Below are 19486 nucleotides of genomic sequence, written 5' to 3'. Positions count from 1 at the left end.
CAACACCCAGTGCTCATCCCAAAAGGTGCCCTACTCAATACCCATCACCCACCCTCCCCTCCCTCCCTCAGTTTGTTCTCAGTTTTTAAGAGTCTCTTATACTTTGCCTCTCTCCCACTCTAACCTCTTTTTTTTCCCTTCCCCTCCCCCATGGGTTTCTGTTAAGTTTCTCAGGATCCACAATTACAGTTCTTTAAAGATGAAAATCTGCCCGAAATAAATTATCAGAGGTCCAACTCAGTGGTGGTTTTTGACTGAGTACAACTTCATGTTACACCAGTGAAACAATTTACATACAAAGAGATATACCTGAGGACTTGCTCACTCTCACAAAGTTAACTGGTGGGAGGGTCCACAGAGGATCAAGAACACCTGGCTCCATTGAAAGTTATTTGCCTTAAATAGAACTTTGTATTTGTTCTATATGTATTCATTATCTATTTCTGCAATAACAAATTACTGGAAACCTGGTAGTTTTAAAACACACCAATGTGACATCTCACAGTTCTGCAGATGAGAAGGCCAAAATGGGTCTTCCGAGCTAGAATCAAGGTGTCGGCAGAGCTGCATTCCTTCCAGAAGACCTAGGAGAGAATTCATGGCCCTCCTTCTTCCAAGGATGCCTGCATTCTTTGCTTCATGACCCCTCCCTCCCTCTTCATGGTACAGCACTCCAAACTCAGCAACTGTCATCACCTCTCCTCTCTGACTCTGTCCATCCTGCCTTCCCCTTGTAAGGTATATTCCGTGTGATTACATGGGGCTGACTCAGATAATCCAGGATAATTTGCCCATCTCAAAATTCTTAATCACATCGACAAAGTCCCTTGTGCCACGTAAAGTAACATATATTCACAGTCTCGGGGATTAAGACATGGACGCCTTCAAGACTATTATTCTGTACACTTCTCACAAGTGAACAAATAATTTTAGTGGGAAAAGGAAGACCTTATCACTAACCAGTGAATCAGATGGAGGAAATTTCAGAGAGCCTATCAAGAACATGGAAGAGATATTAAAGGATGAAGGACAGATGGTGCATCCAGACCTTTCCTCTGAAACTACACATAAGACACTTCTGACTCCAAACACATCTAGGACCAAGTCTGACCAACTAATATCCACCAATAATAAGGAACCTATCCTGGGATTATCCCAAGATAATCAGCCAACCAACGTGTTCTGGAAAAACTGGGTATATACTTTAGTCCTGAGTGGTTCTCTGAATGACTTTGAGATGATTTTCAGTCATGAATTTAGTAAATATTTTTGAGGACCCACAATGCCAAGCACCATTCCACACATTGAGGTTACAGCATAGGCAAGATTTTCTGCTTCTGTGAAGTTGATATTCATGTCATAAAATTCAATTTTGGTCTGTTACATACAGAGTCTTTTCTCTAGAAAGGATAAGAACCCTTGAAGAAACACTGTAATTCATCAAATACTGGGGAGTCTCAAACACTCTGCTTCCTTCTAGTTCAATGTCCACATTCACAGAATCTCTTCTCAGTATCCTGACTTTTTATATGAATTTTTACATCTTTGATATCTATCACACTAATTTTTCAGTGACTTTCTAATAAACATACATGGATTTTACCTCCCCAAATATATTGTAAGACACTTGGAGCAAGTTTTGTGTATCACAGTTGTTTGTACTGACTGAAGAGCAGCTCAGAAATTATGTTGGCTGTATTTCGTAACTTACACATTCATTCATTCAACAAGTATTTTTGTATCAGTTATCAGGACAATTTTAAGTAACAGTCACTTAAACCATTAAATGATTTGACTTAAAACCAAACCTCGATATCACGAACTATGAACTTACTAATAAAATTTTTTTCTATGGAGTGAGCAGAAAAATAAGGCAAAAAACATTCCTTATGATCACTAAGTAAAACAGTGTGTTAGCCAAAACTTTTCTGAGTCTTCTTTGGAAGGAGGAGTATGAAATAGGAATGCAATGAGAATATACTATGAGACAAAAATATAAGTGGTGCTTCCTCCAAATTGTAATGTGAACAGCAAAAAAAAATAACAAGTGAGAAGATAAAAGAAATACTGCTAAACCTGCCTATTAATAAAAATTTAAGGAATAGGGTTAGCAAAATCAGCAAAGGATTTATTGGGTCATTCAGGAAAAAAAACTATGTGATCTTTGTAAAGTTTACATAAATAGAGAGTCTAGCACAAGGGCAAAAAGGACAATTTTGGAGAAAAAGAAACTTACATTTTAAAAATCAGAAATTGATAGAAATGACAACAAGGAAGGCAATGGGAAATTGGGTTTTTGAATGCAGCAAGAATTCGAGATGGTCAATTAGATGGGAAAATATGTTAAACAGTAAGAAATGGCAGACTGGGAGCTTGTTCAGATATACAGTCTCAAAAGCCCCAATGCTCAGAATTCCTTCCTACTAGCACCTAGCATTAGAGTCGCGTTCTTTTTGACTAACATACTGCATCCCCTAGTTTTACTTACATTGCTAAGGGAAAGGTGCTGCATTAAGGTATTAGAGACAAACAAGGAAGTTACCAGATGGCTTTCCTCAGCTGAGATATTGTGTATGCAAGAAGTAAGTTTTCACAGTGAAGAAATAACAGATTCATTTATGCCTCATTCAACACCAAAGAAGGATGAGCTTAGATAGGTTGCTGCAGAAGTCAGGGAAAAACACAGATGAGCTCAGGAGGAGAGGGCCAGACCCCAGGAATGAGAGCTAACGCTGAGAAAAGAAGGATAAACGGGTTCAAAGACAAAATGTACCTACTTTACATCGCTTAAAGAACAAAAAAGAAAAATTACTACAAATAACAAATAGGAAATCTGGAAACTTACTCAGCTCCTGTCTTCAAGTATTCAGATTTCTTGAGTATCTCTCCAGTGGCTCTGAGATACAGTCTCTGAATGGCCTTTAGAGGAAGGTCCTAGGTTCAGTCACTTTGAGATATCACAGGCCTTCCATGGAAACAGGGCTGCTCCTCTAAGGCCATTGCCATTAGAAGATATTCCACTTTGCGTTCTCTACTTGTGGTCTACCTATTTCTCTCAAGAATCATGACAAGAATTACAGCCATCATTTCATTTAGACTATGTAAATGATCATGGTATGCAGTAAATTCAGATTCTGCAGCATTTAATGGAATCATCATCTAATGTCTTGATTTATATGGAATTAGAATTGGGCAACCTCTTAGAATAGACTCATGGGAATTTTACATTTTAAATTTTTGTGGGGAAGAAAAACAGAGAGATGCTCATTATGCCCAATGAATAAAATCACTCAGTTGGAAGAGATCTAAAAATGTGTTCTGACCCAGTTCTTTTCTTCGGTTTCTCCACCCAGGACATGGCGGTTTCTCTACAGTTTACCTGGTTTGAAAATTCATTTTCTTCCTTGGTGTCCCACTTTTTATTAACATAGCAATCCAAAGATTCATCCTTACAAAAAGAAAACCTCTCATTCTTTCAAGTAAACCGATGTCCACTTGATTCTTTCTCTGTGAATAGAAAGACATTGTCAGCACTCTCTCAGATAAATGTTTATTATCCTTGATCTTGGGAGAAGCAAATAAACATCACTCGTCTGTACCCTCTAGATTACCCACCTCCAGTCCTTTAGTCTTCCTTCATAGGATCATCTTCTATCCCTTCATCTTTGGCGCTATTTCACCACGAAATCACTGCCATTTCACCATAAAACATCTCACTGGAGGGACCTAGAAAAAAATTCTAACAAAAGTTTAAAGAATATAAACAAAAACGGGAGGATCGATTACTGGTTGTTAAAGATGATACATTTAGTTTCCTACTTTTTTCTCCATCCTTCCACCACCTAGTTTTAACCTACACTACATTAGTTTAGTTTAAGGTGAGTTAGATGCCTAGATACTTTTCTTCTAAGCAGGTTTTCTATTATCCTTTCTCCATCTTGATTCTATGAACTTGGGGGTGTGTTTAATGTCACTTATCACTTCTACCTAATGAACTTTCTCTCATATTTGAGTTCCCTGAAGATAAAGGTAAAGCAAGCTTGTTATCACGACCGCACACATATTTGTATTTACTTTGCGTACTAATAACTCTCCCTAAAGACCCCTTGGTACAGTTAACAATTCAGCCTGAATCCTGGGCCTGACCACAGTGTGGATTCCAGACTCTGCAGTGTATCTGCATTCTCACCCCCTGAATCTCCAAGTCATTTCCAAGTCCTTATTAAAACTTAAGGTTAATTCAGTTTTTCATGTTGACAACCATTCATGTTTATTTCCTGCTCTACTCATCATCTCCCCACCACTAACACATGTTTCTTTCTGCCTCTGGGCAAAAGCTAATTGAAATACACAAAAGCAAACCCTTACCTGAGTTTTCCTCCTGATTGAAGTTTACCTAGTTTGATCTTTCTCCTGTTGTCTATTTCATTCCATCCTTCCCTTGGAGCTATTCTCAGACTATAATCTCAAGCACACAGGAGGTGTATAAATGTATCTATATATGGAACACATAGCTAATTAACTGAACTGAAGGATAGTGACCAACTAATGTTATCCTGACCTGGGATTGCAAAACTAAAGTCAATTAGTCAAGGAAATTGCCTCCTAAAAAATATATTCATTGTGATCCAAGCAACAAAGGGAAGTGTTATAAATGAGTCAGGCGAGGGGCAAATGACACTAGATTATTTAAGAAGATCATCTCTGTTATATGGTTTGCTACTTTAAATCCTATCATCAATAATAAAAGCTTACTTAGGTAATTTGATAATATTCACCTTCTGAGAATGTTATGCAAATTGCATAGAACAGCTTGATAAATATCAATTTCCCTGCATTTAAATGAACTAGGGAACTGAAAGAAAAGGTGAAAATTTTTAAGTAAAAAAATAGCTACACAAGTAACATCTCACTTCTTTTTCATTAGGATCACATAATAAAGCAACTGAGCAAGTTTAACATCACTAGGGATGACGTGTATATTACGTACCCCTGGTATGATTTATAGTATTCTTTTCAAAAACCCAGAATCCCAGTCAAATTATGAAGAAAAAATTCAGACAAACCCAAATTGAGAGGACATTCTACAAAATATCTGACCAATATTCCTGAAAGCTGTCAACACCATGGAAAACCAGGTAAGACTATGAAACTCAAGAAACCAGAGATTGCTAAGGAATCATGACAGCTAAATGTCTTGTTTCCTTGATTGAACTCTAGAAAAGAAAAGGGTAAAATGAAAAAACTGGTGAAATCTGAATAACGTCTATCATTAGTTAATAGGCACGTACCACTGTTGATCTCTCCGTGTACCACAGAAATGTAAGATGATAACATTAGAAGAAACTGAAACTGATACTGGGTGAAGGCCATATGGGAACTCCCCGGACAACCTTTGCAACTTCTCTGTAAATCTAAAATTCTCCCAAAGTAAAAGCTCTATTTAAATGAACCAAAGAGGGTACCTGGATGGCTCAGTCTGTTAAGCGTCTTAACTCTTGATTTTGGCTCAGGTCACAATCTCACAGTTCCTAGGTTCAAGCCCTGCTTGGAAACGTGCATTGAGCTCTAAATGGGGTTCTGTACTTAACAGAGCAGAGCTGCTTGGGATTCTCTCTCTCCCTCTTTCTGCTCCTTCCCCAATCTCTCACTCTCTCTCAATAAATAAACTTTAAAAAATAAATAAGTGAAACAAAAGATCAAAAAAGAAACGTAAAATTGGGGCCAAATATATTTATTAAGTGAAAATCATTCAGGAATGTTGAAGCTCTGACAAACAGACATTCAAGATACAAAGTGAAAGATATACTGGTACACATTAGTGAAAACTCAACAGTCCAATGGAGATGTAAGACTTAGCAAATGAGGACACAAGATCTAAAATGATAGATGGCAACAAAAGACAAGGAGCCTGGCAACTTAAACTCGGAATTTAGATCTTCCATATAGTCCCTTTATGGTCTTGAACTAATTAACTAATTTTCCAGTACCTGAAACTTTTTAAAATAGGGAGAATCTATGAGATGATGTTTACTTTACTTGAAAAATTTAACAACCGTGCGACCCTCCCAAGTTGAATTTTAATAATTTTCCATGTTACTGCATGTGCTATACAAGCAATCTTTCAGCTCTGAGGTATCTTTCTATACTCTGTTAGGATGCAGGCACTGAGGCTCTGCAAACTCCTTTCTTTCTTGCCAGCTCTGCCCTTAGAGGGCACTAGAGGGCGACTGCAAGGCTAGAAACGGAACAGAGGACTTCTTTGCTCGCTCCTCTTTGCTGCCTGTAGGCTTCCTCTCTGCTCACTGTGCCTGTGAGCATCGCCCAACGCCCTGTTCACCTCAGCAACCCTGATTTCTTTCCAAGGCAGCAGCGGTGTTCCAGCCTTAGAGGTGCTCACTTCATCACACCCTCCTCAGGAACACCTGTGTTGGCCACCAGCACCCTTTCCTCAGAGGTGGTGACCCTGCCTTCCTCTGAGCTCAGAGACACAAGCAGCAGCCCCTCCTCAGATATTTGAGTTTCAACTCCACAGGTCCTTCCTCCAAGATCTTAATGGCTTTTTTCTTCCAAGTGTACTTATTCTAACTGCTACCCTTTATTTTCCATCCCTAGGGGTGAGAGCTACTTCGTACAAATGCTATGTCTGTGGTATCTCAGGGTTTATTCTTTTTCAAATAACTAGTTAACAGCTTTATATTTAGTTAACCATTCTTTATACCAACATTTTCCCTCATGATAACTGCTTTGGTTATTATCTCCTTGCTGGGCCCTGAAAAATCCAGATTAGCAATAGAATAATGAGGAAGGCTGACAGATAAGGAGCTGAAAATATAGAAAATCAATCAGCTGTATAATAAGAAACATAACATGAAGGAAAAATTAACATTTATCCTTAAACTGAGATAGTATGTTTACTGTGGGAAAAATAGGAAATGAGCAACACAGGGGTGACTTGGTGGCTCAGTTGGTTAGCTGTTCAACTCTTGATCTCTGCTCAGGTAATTATCTTGCAGGTTTGTGAAATTGAGCCCAATGTCAGGCTCCATACTGGGCTTAGAGCCTGCCTGGGATTCTCTCTCTCCCTCTCTCTCCACCCCTCCTCCCGCTTGTACGTGCACTGTCTCCCAAAATAAATAAACACTTTTTAAAAAATGAACAATAAACTACATATTGCCTTTCAAAGGGGATTGATTAACATTTATACTAATTGTGTTTGCCACCATCTACAGGTATGACCCCTGGTGAGATAAGAAATCCATGACCTGTAAGTCTCTTCTATAACCAGAGTCCAGGGAATGACATCACAGTTCAATCCTCCACATGTTTAAAAGACATTAACTTACAAACTGAGAGCAGAGGCTCCTCATTGCCACCTTCATATCTCTATTCCTAAAAGTATAGGTGACTGGATTCAGAAAAGGATCGTGATAACTGCATCAAAGATGGCAAGGAATTTCTCCAGATGAGATGTGGGAAATGGCCACACATAGAACAAGATTAATGGCCCAAAGAACAAAACAACCACAGTGACATGAGCTGACAAAGTGGAGAGGGCCTTGGACATACTACCTGAAGATTTTCTGAACAGTCACCAAAACAAAGACGTAAGAGATGATTAGAAGTAAACGGGAGGCCACAGAAATAAAGACACTGTTGGCAGTAACCATGAATCCCAATGTGTTTGTCTCTCTGCAAGCAAGCTTGATGAACTGAGGAAGGTCACAAAAAAAGCTGTCTAATTCATTAGGCCCACAGAAAGGCAAGTCTACAACAAAACCCCGTTGAGTCACTGAATGAATAAGGCCAATGATCCAGGAAGTGACTAGAAATAAAATGCACCTCCATGGGGGTCATGATGGTCAGGCAGTGCAGAGGCTTACATATGGCAACATATCTGTCAGAGGCCATGGCGATGAGAGCACCATGTCAATGCCCCCAACTGCACGGATAAAGAAGATCTGAACTACACAGCACCCAAAAGAGATGGTTTTGCATTATCTTAAAACATCATAAATCATCTTGGGAGCTGTGCAACAGCAAAATATCATGTCGGTGATGGAAAGGTTGGCCAGCAGGAAGTATGTGGGGGACTGTAAACCAGGGACAGAGGTCACACTTAGCGCAATGAGGAGGTTTCCCACTGGGCTCGCCACATAGAACACACAGGAAAAGAGGGAGAGAAAGAGCTGGATGTCCCCTGAGGTGGAGAGTCCCAGGAACACAAACTGCAGCACCGCCGAGTGATTGGCCTCCTCCATTGCCTCTGTCAGCAGTGACACCTCTCATGCCACCTGAAAGAGGAGGGTAAGGAGAAACTGATTCAGGAGAAATGGCACTGATCTTAATCCTGGGCCATAATATCATTGTCAGAAAACCTGACGAAGACTGATGTGTGCTCCTGCAGACCATTTCAGTCACAACGCAATTCAGATATCCTTGTAGTATACTGCGTCACAAAAAAGTACTGCAAAAAATAAGGATACCTGTACTTATTTTTATGGGTAGTTCTGTTGTATTTTTTCTGTCGTTTCAGAGATATCTCGTATATGACCACAAGTTAATAGACTTTTGTAAATTGCTCAACTCCATGAAATAATCAAGTGATGTAAATTTCATAATTTGGACATCTCACAGTATAAGATACCATATCCATGGTCACATTGGCAAGTTCTAGGAAAATCATTATGAGCTTTCTTTGAAGACCTGATATGTATATTTCTCATATCTATAAGTTAGCAAGAAAAAATGAGTTAGAGGAAGGAAGGAAAGAGAGGTGTGCAGGATGCCAGAGCGTGGCACTCACCACCCCATCGAAGGATAAGGGCTAGAGAGTGACACAGTTATGGGTTTGTGGAGGACATTCTGCCTAGGTATCATCATACTGTATCTTCCAAGTTATAGCAAAGATGAACACCATACCTGTGGTAACTCTGTTACTACACTCCTCCCTATACCTCCCAGTCTTAGCTGAACTGCCTCTTCTTCCCTGGACAGGCATCGAATGGTATTTACCCCTGCCTCACACACACACTCAAATGTTCCAGGCCACGGCTCCCCTCCACATTCTTCGTCCAGCCTGCAATGCCTGGGCCTTCGTTACATCTCTCTACTTCTTCCCATTCCTCAACAGCACACTCTGCACAACTCCTTACTCTATCAAGTCCTTTCTCATACTCTTCCTTGACATTTGTGAGGTGAAGGCAAATTTTTCTTACATTGTGGTGACAAAACCAAAAACACTAACACTAATAGTGCCCTGTTCCTACTCTAACTTTAAATTTGTTAACGTTTGTCTATGTTTGAGAGACAGAGCATGAATGGGAGAGGGGCGGGCAGAGAGAGGAAGAAGACAGAATCTGAAGCAGGTCCCGGGCTCCGAGCTCTCAGCACAGAGCCCAACACGGGGCTTGAACTCACAAACCCTGAGATCATGACCTGGGCTGAAGTCTGACATGTGTGACTGCTCTAACAAAGACCACTATTTAATTCTCTGTTGCTTGACATAAACGTTCTTATATATGTGTTTTAAATGTCTTTTTAGACTTTTTCTTGACGATGATATAGATGATATTCACATTAATAAAAAGCAGCTCATCTTGGTAGCAGTTAGATTCCTTTCCTAGGGATTATCACCAGTAACCTCCCCATGGATACAATTCATCCAAGCAAATGATTGATTCTAAATTACCCTCCTTGAAGCTGACAGTTATTCCATCCATGCTTTCCACATACCAGTCAATCTAAACTTTTTTTAGTTTTTACACAAGACCTTATTTTCTCTTCCACACAAAAATGGATATTTTTCATGCATCTGCTTAGCTCAGATTTAAATAGTAGTTAACTCCTAGTGTTGGTAAAAAGTTGGAAAACAGGATGGTACACTCGTGGATGACACTGCTTCCTAGCCAGTCTTTCACTTTCTGCCTATACTGAAAGGTTGTTAGAGGCCATACTTGGTATCAGTTTCCACTTTTTTTAATGTTTTTATTTATTTTTGAGGGAGAGAGAGAGAGTGGGAGAGGGGCAAAGAGAGAGGGAGACAGAGGATCTGAAGCAGGCTCTGAGCTGATAGCAGTTACTCTGATGCTGGGCTCAAACTCACGAACCGTAAGATCATCACCTGAGCCCAATTCAGCCGCTCAACCAACTGACCAACCCAGGTGCCCCCAGTTTCCACTTTAAAAAAATTTTTTTAACAGACACATAGACCAATGGAATAGAATAAAAACCCCAGAACTAGACCCACAAACGTATGGCCAACTCATCTTTGACAAAGCAGGAAAGAACATCCAGTGGAAAAAAGACAGTCTCTTGAACAAATGGTGCTGGGAGAACTGGACAGCAACATGCAGAAGGTTGAAACTAGACCACTTTCTGACACCATTCACAAAAATAAACTCAAAATGGATAAAGGACCTCAATGTGAGACAGGAAACCATCAAAACCCTAGAGGAGAAAGCAGGAAAACACCTCTCTGACCTCAGCCGCAGCAATTTCTTACTTGACACATTCCCCAAAGGCAAGGGAATTAAAAGTAAAAATGAACTATTGGGACCTCATGAAGATAAAATGCTTCTGCACAGCAAAGGAAACAATCAACAAAACTAAAAGGCAACCAACGGAATGGGAAAAGATATTTGCAAATGACATATCGGGCAAAGGGCTAGTATCCAAAATCTATAAAGAGCCCACCAAACTCCACGCCCAAAAAACAAATAATCCAGTGAAGACATGGGCAGAAAACATGAATAGACACTTCTCTAAAGAAGACATCCAGATGGCCAACAGGCACATGAAAAGATGCTCAACGTCGCTCCTCATCAGGGAAATACAAATCAAAACCACACTCAGATATCACCTCACGCCAGTCAGAGTGGCCAAAATGAACAAATCAGGAGACTATAAATGCTGGCGAGGATGTGGAGAAACGGGAACCCTCTTGCACTGTTGGTGGGAATGCAAACTGGTACAGCCGCTCTGGAAAACAGTGTGGAGGTTCCTCCAAAAATTAAAAATAGACCTACCCTATGACCCAGCAATAGCACTGCTAGGAATTTACCCAAGGGATACAGGAATACTGATGCATAGGGGCACTTGTACCCCCAATGTTTATAGCAGCACTCTCAACAATAGCCAAATTGTGGAAAGAGCCTAAATGTCCAACAACTGATGAATGGATAAAGAAATTGTGGTTTATATACACAATGGAGTACTACGTGGCAATGAGAAAGAATGAAATATGGCCCTTTGTAGCAACATGGATGGAACTGGAGAGTGTGATGCTAAGTGAAATAAGCCATACAGAGAAAGACAGATACTATATGTGTTCACTCTTAGGTGGATCCTGAGAAACTTAACAGAAACGCATGGGGAGGGGAAGGAAAAAAAAAAAAAAGGTTAGAGTGGGAGAGAGCCAAAGCATAAGAGACTCTTAAAAACTGAGAACAAACTGAGGGTTGATGGGGGGTGGGAGGGAGGGTAGGGTAGGTGAAGAGGGCATCTTTTGGGATGAGCACTGTGTGTTGTATGGAAACCAATTTGACAATAAATTTCATATATTTAAAAAAAATTTTTTTAACATTTATTATTGAGAGAGACAGAGAGAGAGAGACAGAGCATGAGTCCGAGAGGGGCAGACACAGAATATGAAGCAGGCTCCAGGCTCTGAGCTGTCAGCACAGAGCCGGACACGGGACTCGAACTCAGAAACTGAAGATCATGACCCCAGCCGAAGTCGGACGCTCAACTGACTGAGCCACCCAGGCGCCCCCCACCCAGTTTCCACTTTTAAACAAGGGAAGAATAGTGGTTTAATTCTGATCTAGTCCATGGAGACAGAGTGAAAGTGTCCACTTAACTGCTCCTACAAAAGGAAAATAGGTTACTAACGATGATCAGCAACTAAATTCCAGTGTGCATTTGTAGTGTCCTGAGTCCCACCCTGTTCAACACACACACAGCATTGACCTCTCACCACACCCCCACCACAAGCCTAGAATGTAAGAAATGACAGATACCTCAGAGATCCTCTAGTGACCAGCTGACTGCCTTCTCGGCCCAGGTCTGTTCATCCTTGTGCTGCCAGCACAGATAGCAAACAAATCATAAATAACATGGGCTCACCTCCAATTCAAGAATGCACGACAATTCTGGAGTAATTTTTAAAGTAGATCAATGGTTGGGGTCGCTCAGACAAAGATCTGTAACCCTCTACTTCCTAACCTGAGTTGCAAATTGCTGACGAGGTTGATTTTAACATAGAATTACCAGAAAACAATAAAATTCACAGAGAAACATCTCCATCTCATCCTCCTACAGGTTTCTCCACTAGTTTGCTCCTCCGGAGATGAATAGAAGGAGCTCAGGACAGAAGAGCAGAAAGATGTACAGGAATGCTCACTGGAGCTTCCTGCTCTCAAAGTGCTTGTTTTTACTGCTATCAATGCAGCAAGCCTTGGACAAGCTGTTGTTGCCGGGACCTGAATGAAACTGCTAGTGATTATAAAATCTGCTTATTTTAGAGTTAGGAAAACCAACGTAGAGAAAGGATAAACAGCATTACTGAAGCTAACCAACAAGCTGGTGGCAAATCCGGAATTAATATGGTTGACTCTTGGTTTTAGTCAATCCAGTTTATTTCCACTACCCCACACTTCTTTTGCTAGAATGGTTCCAGTTGAGCACCCAGTGAGTGGCCCAGGAAATCATAGTATATCAAAGCTAGTTTCTTCAGCATGGTCCAAAATTCTTATTCTGCTGCTACTATATTCTATATCTGGAGACCAACACTCAAAACACATCTGTAAATGTCACTAGAATAGCTCCTCCAATACAGTTCACAATGACATGATTGACTCCACTCGTCTTGCTGTCTTCTCTCTTTTGGTTGTGAATTTATCCACTGTCCTCTCCCTGTTGAATAATAGAATTAATTCATTTCTTCCAGTTGATTACATCTCCCTTTTCACTGCTCTGTGGGTTTTCACTTGAAGCTCTGACCAGTATCAAACACTGTGTCCATCCATCTAACTCACCTGAACCCATGCCAAAATGATCATGGACTTAGAGAACCACAGAATGCAGAGCTCTTACCTTTGAAATGTTATTGTCACCTGGCATAATAAGCCATATGTAAAACCTCCAAGCAGGAAACACAGCCAATTAGCGGCACTGAAAAGTTACTTGAGTGCTTCTGTAGAGACCTGGGATTGTCATCGTACTATGTTTAGTCAAGGGAGTTGTATCCTAGAACCATGGAATTTAGCCACAGCAAGCAAAGGGAAAGGTTAGTAATAGGTCACTTCAGGGAAGAAGAGAAGGAAACTAGGGATTTTTGTGGAAATTGTAGATTTTGTCTTTTTACCCCCTTGATTTTCTGATTTGCGAAGGAAGAAACTCCATAAGAATGAAAATGTACACCAAAGCACCTGGGTGACTCAGTCAGCTGAGTGTCCAACTCTTGATTTCAGCTCAGATCATGATCCTAGGATCATGGGATTGAGCCCTCTGTCTGCCTCCATGCTGACTGTGGGTCCTGCTTAAGATTCTCTCTCTCTCTCTCTCTCTCTCTCTGCGCCCCTCTCTCCTGCTCACACACTGTCTTTCTCTTAAAAAAAAAAAAAGAATGAAAATATACACCTTCAAACAAGTGAAAACAATGCTTATCATCTCTACAGGAAAGAAGAGAGGGAGAAAAAGAGGAAGAAATGTAGGGCTCCATTGTGGCACTGGAATGTGTCCCATTCAAAAGGATAACCAAAGTAGAAATAAAAGGCATCCAGGGGCATCTGGGTAGCTCAGTCAGTTAAGCATCCGATTTCTGTTCAGGTCATGACCTCACAGTTCGTAAGCTCAAGCCCCACATCAGGCTCAGTGCTGACAGCTCAGACCCTGGAGCCTGCTTTGGATTCTGTGTCTCCCTCTCTGTCTACCCCTCCCCTGATCATTCTCTCTCTTTCTTTCTCTTTAAACATTAAAAAAAAAAAAAAGGCATCCAAATTGGCAAGGAAGAAGTCAAACATTACTATTGGCAACCTACATGGTACTTTATGTAGGAAACCCAACAGACCCCACCAAAAAATTGCTAGAACTGATCCCTGAATTCAGCAAAGTCGCAGGATATAAAATCAATATACAGATATCTATTGCATTTCTATACACCAATAATGAAGCAGCAGAAAAAGAAATCAAGGAATGGATCATGTTTACAACTGCACCAAAAAACATAATATACCTAGGAATTAACCTAACCAAAGAGGTGAAAGATCTCTTCTCTGAAAACTACAGAACACTTATGAAAGAAATCGAAGAGGACACAAAGAAATGGAAAAAACATTCCATGCTTTCTAATTGATTGGAAGACCAAATACTGTTAAAATGTCTATACTACCCAATGCCATGTACACATTCAATGCAATCCCTATCAAAATAACACCTTCATTCTTCACAGAGCTAGAACAAACTATTTTAAAATTTTTATAGGACCAGAAAAGACCCTGAATAGCTAAAGCAATGTTGAAAAAGAAAAGCAAAGCAGGAAGCATCACAATTCTGGACTTCAAGCTGTATTACAAAGCTGAAGTCATCAAGACAGTGTGGTACTGGCACAAAAGAGACACATAAATTAATGGAACAGAATGGAGAACCTAGAAATGGACCCACAGCTATATGGTCAACGCATCTTCAACAAAACAGGAAAGAATATCTAATGGAAAAAAGACAGTCTCTTCAACAAATGGTGTTGGGAAAACTGAATGGCTACAAGCAGAAGAATGAAACTGGACCACTTTCTTCCACCATACACAAAAATAAATTCAAAATGGATGAAAGATCTAAATGTGAGACAGGAAATCATCAAAATCCTAGAGGAGAACACAAGCAGCAACCTTTTTGACCTCACCTGTAACAACTTACTAGACACATCTCTGGAGGCAAGGGAAACAAAAGCAAAAATGAACTATTGGGACTTCATCAACACAAAAAGCTTCTGCACAGTGAAGGAAGCAATCAGCAAAACTAAAAGGCAGCTGACAGAATGGGAGAAGATAATTATAAATGCTATATTGGATAAAACGCTAGTATCCAAAACCTATAAAGAACCTATCAAACTCAACACCCAAGAAAACAATCCAGTTTAGAAATGGACAGAAGACATGAATAGACTTCTCCAAAGAAGACATGCAAATGGCTAACACGCACATTCAAAGATGCTCAACATCACTTATCATCCCAAAAATACAAATCAAAACCACAATGAGATATCAGCTCATACCAGTCAGAATGGCTAAAATTAACAACTCAAGAAACATATGTTGGTGAGGATATGGAGAAAGGGAGCTCTTTTGCACTGCTGGTGGGAATGCAAACTGGTGCAGCCACTCTGGAAAATGGTATGGAGATTCCTCAAAAAGTTAAAAATAGAACTACCCTACGACCCATGTGTAGGGTATTCCCTACACATGTGTATGTGTATGTGTATTCCATTGTGTGTGTGTGTATGCGTGTATGTGTATATGTATATGTATACATGTATATGTGTGTATGTATATATATATATACACATATGTATATGTGTGTATGTATATATATGTATATATACATACACACATACACACACGATGGAATATTAGCCATCAAAAAGAATGAAATCTTGTCATTTGCAATGACATGGATGGAGCTATAGTTATGCTAAGCAAAGTAAGTCAGAGAAAGAGAATACCATATGATTTCACTCATATGTATAATTTAAGAAACAAAACAGGTGAACTTATGGGGAAGGAAAAAAAGAGGGAAGCAAACCATAAGAGACTCTTAACTATAGAGAATAAACTGAGGGTTGATGGAAAGAGGTGGGTGGGGGGTGGGCTAAATTGGTGATGGGTATTAAGGAGGGCACTTGTTACATACAACTAAGTGTTGTATGTAAGTGATGAATCGCTGAATTCTCCTGAAACCCAATATTAGACTATATGTTAACTAACAATAATGTAAATAAAAATCTGGCAAAATAAAAAATAAAGTAGGAATAAGATATGCAGATGTCCTATAAATAGTTAGCTAGTTCTTTATTATGTGTGAGATGTGGAGAGATGAAGAAGGTTTATAATAACAGCACTAGGGATGCACTCAAATGGTTGTGGAGCTGGGATGAGGAAAATCATTAATGGTTTAATCTCTCATAGGTTAGCTCCTTAAAAAGAAACATCAATGAAGCAGAAAATCCCTTCTAGTTATATTGTTTATCTTTACACCAAAAGTATGCAGAGAGTCAGTGATGTGGCCATTGATAAACCATCATTATATAGAGCACTCTGTATCAGTTACCTATTACTGTACAACAAAGTAGCTTAAAGCAACAACATTTTCCTTGCTCCTGAGTCTGCAGTTAAGGCTGAGCTCAGCTGGGCAGGTCTTCCATTGGTCTCACCTGGGTTTTCTCATGAGGCATCAGTTATCTGGCAACTTGACTGGGACTGGAGATTTTAAATGGCCTCATTCTCATGTCCAGGGCCTTAAGCTGTCTATTTGCTGGGCCTGCCTCTCCAGGAGGTCTTCTATCATTAGGTAGTCTTGTCCAAGCTTCCTTACAGGGTAGTAGGAATGCTACAGGACAATAACACAGAAGGTGCAAACTATGCTTCAGTTCTGGAATTCATTGAGTATCATCTTTACCACATTCCGTTGGTCAAGGAGGGGCATGAGACCAGGCCAGATTTCAGGTGGGGAAATCGATTCTACCTCTCGACAAGAAGAGGTGCAAAACATTGTAACCATGTTTCTCAAATAATTGGAGACTCCATAACTACTTATTCTGAGTTGTGTCTATTGGCTAAGTATTTCTTAGGTAGAAATACCCTTACTATAAAGACCCGATATATGTCCTCTAGGTTTCTATGGTGTTGTCGCTCCAAATTTTACTAACTCAAAGGAGTTAACTCATCAACTGTCTTCCGTTCCTGTATTTGTCTTCGATTTAACAGATTTGTAGTTATTAATTTACATTTTCTTAATGAATTTATATTGATACTATATATGAGACTAAGTAAGTTAAAGCACATGACCTTCCACATTCTTCTGTGTGCAGGACAGACCACCTCCTAATTGTCAAAGAATATTCAGAATCACTGAAGCAGAGATAGAGCCACTTTACTTGATTTAAAAGGAGCCTAGAGGTCCTGTGGGAAAGTAATTTCTCACCATCAACACATACAGAACTGCCTAATAAGTGTGAGGTGTCCAAAGGAGGGCAATCTCATACATCTGAGAGAAAATCATTATGAAAGCAAAAGACATCTGGCAGAGTAGGTGAGACTAAGCAAGTAAGTCCTGGTGTTAGAGCAGGGAGTATAATTCTAGATGCAAAATGAGGTTATGCATGACTCCCTTCCAACACAGCCTCTCCACCTTTTCCCCCCGCCCCTATCCCCCATATCCCTGCATGTTCCTGGGCTCTCTGGAAATGAGAGGGCTGTGATACAAAGAAAAGACCTGTGACAGTAGAACCCAGATCTCTTCTGTGGGAAGTCCCTTCCCACAGAAGAGGCTGTGAGGAAAAGTATAAAGCAAGCCAAAGGCTGGCAGTCCACAACAGACCTCAGAGGTTCAGACAGTGGTATGTGGGCAACTAGCAACCAGCAGTTTGGGAGAGGTGGGCAATGACTCAAACAGAAACCTGTGTGCCAGAGTGGCCCCTGTCCTTGAAGCAGAAGAATGGCTGTAGCATGGCCAACAGAACAAAGAGTCCATACTTATATGGGAATCTAACCACCAAGTACTTTAGAGAGAATACTTAGGGAGGAGAACCCAGGAAAAGATTTAATTTCTGCTTCTGAAGCATGTCAGAGAAATGAGACTTGGAATGTTGTGGTAAATGTGACATGTTTGTGCTTGGCGGGTCCTGCAGCTGGTGTTTTGATTGTCTCATTTTTACTTTTTTAACTTGATTGTGTGCCTGCTTATCAAATAGTGTGTGCAGACCTTTATTAAAATGTTGGATACCTAGATAAATATTTTACTTAAACCAAACATTGTCTCTTTACCAACCAAAAGATATGTAAGGACCAGGTTTACAAAATGAATGAACCTCTTCCCCTTCACCTAGAGATAGTCTCTACAATAAATAGTGTTGGGAAAACTGGATATCCATGTGCAAAAGAATGAAATTGGGCCCTTAGCTTACACCATATACAAAATCAACCCAGAATGGATTAAGGACTTTAAATATAAGACCTGAAATTTTAAACTCCTCCAAAAAACATAGAGAAAAACTCCTTGACGTTGATCTGGGCAATGATTTTTTTTTTATTTGACACCAAAAGCACAGCAACAAAAGGAGAAGTAAATAAGTGCGACTGAATCAAACTAAAAAGCTTCTGCACAGCAAGAGCAACAATCAATACAATGAAAAGGTAAGCTACAGAATGAGAAAAATATTTATAAATTATACATATGATAAGGGGTTAATATCCAAAATATATAAAGAACTCATACAACAGCATGGCAAAATAATAATCTGATTAAAATGGGCAAAGGCCTTTAATAGATATTTCTCCAAAGATATTGAAATGGCCAACAGGTATATGAAAAGATGTTCAAAATCACTAACCATCCAAGAAATGCAAATTAACACCACAATGAGATGTCACTTCATTCCTACTAGAAAGACTATATTTTTTTACCTTTCATTTATACACACACACACACACACACACACACACACACATAAAACTTATTGTCAAGTTTGCTAACATACAGTGTATATACAGCGTGCTCTTGGTTTTGGGGGTAGATTCCTGTGATTCATCATCCCAACAAGTGCCCTCCTAAATGCCTATCACCGATTTCCCCCTTCACTGCCATCAACCCTCACTTTGTGCTCTGTATTTAAGAGTCTCATGGGTTTGCCTCCTCTCTGTTAGTAACTACTTTTTCCCCTTCCTTTCCCCCATGGTCTTCTGTTAAGTTTCTCAACTTCCACATATGAGTGAAACCATATGATAACTGTCTTTTTCTGACTTATTTCACTTAGCATAATATCCTCCAGTTCCATCCACGTCGTTGCAAATGGCAGGATTTCATTCTTTCTCATTGCCAAGTAGTATTCCATTGCATATATAAACCACATCTTTATCCATCCATCGTCAGTTGATGGACATTTGGGCTCTTTCCATAATTTGGCTATTGTTGAAAGCACGGCTATAAACACTGGGGTGCATGTGCCCCTATGAGTCAGCATTCCTGTATCCTTTGGATAAGTTCCTAGAAGTGCTATTGCTGAGTTTAGGGTAGTTCTGTTTTTAATTTTTTGAGGAACCTCCTCACTGTTTTCCAGAGTGGCTGCACCAGTTTGCATTCCCACCAACAGTGCAAGAGGGTTCCTGTTTCTCCACATCCTCACCAACATGTTGTTTCCTGAGTTGTTAATTTTAGCCACTCTGGTGTGAGGTGTTGTCTCAATGGGGTTTTGATTTGTATTTCCCTGATG

The 19486-nt window shown here is 39.9% G+C and overlaps 1 pseudogene; it reads right to left on the bottom strand.

The window, feature by feature from the left end:
- Nucleotides 1-7249: 7249 nt before the first annotated feature.
- LOC109258478 (olfactory receptor 4F6-like) lies at nucleotides 7250-8275 on the bottom strand (annotated as a pseudogene).
- Between the last annotated feature and the right edge of the window lie 11211 nt (nucleotides 8276-19486).

This window comes from Panthera pardus, unplaced genomic scaffold (genome assembly GCF_024362965.1).
Source record: "Panthera pardus isolate Hobbes unplaced genomic scaffold, ASM2436296v1 HiC_scaffold_24, whole genome shotgun sequence".
In the NCBI taxonomy this organism is placed as follows: domain Eukaryota; kingdom Metazoa; phylum Chordata; class Mammalia; order Carnivora; family Felidae; genus Panthera; species Panthera pardus.
Note: the sequence above shows the minus strand (reverse complement) of the source record. Positions and strands in the feature narration are given on the sequence as shown.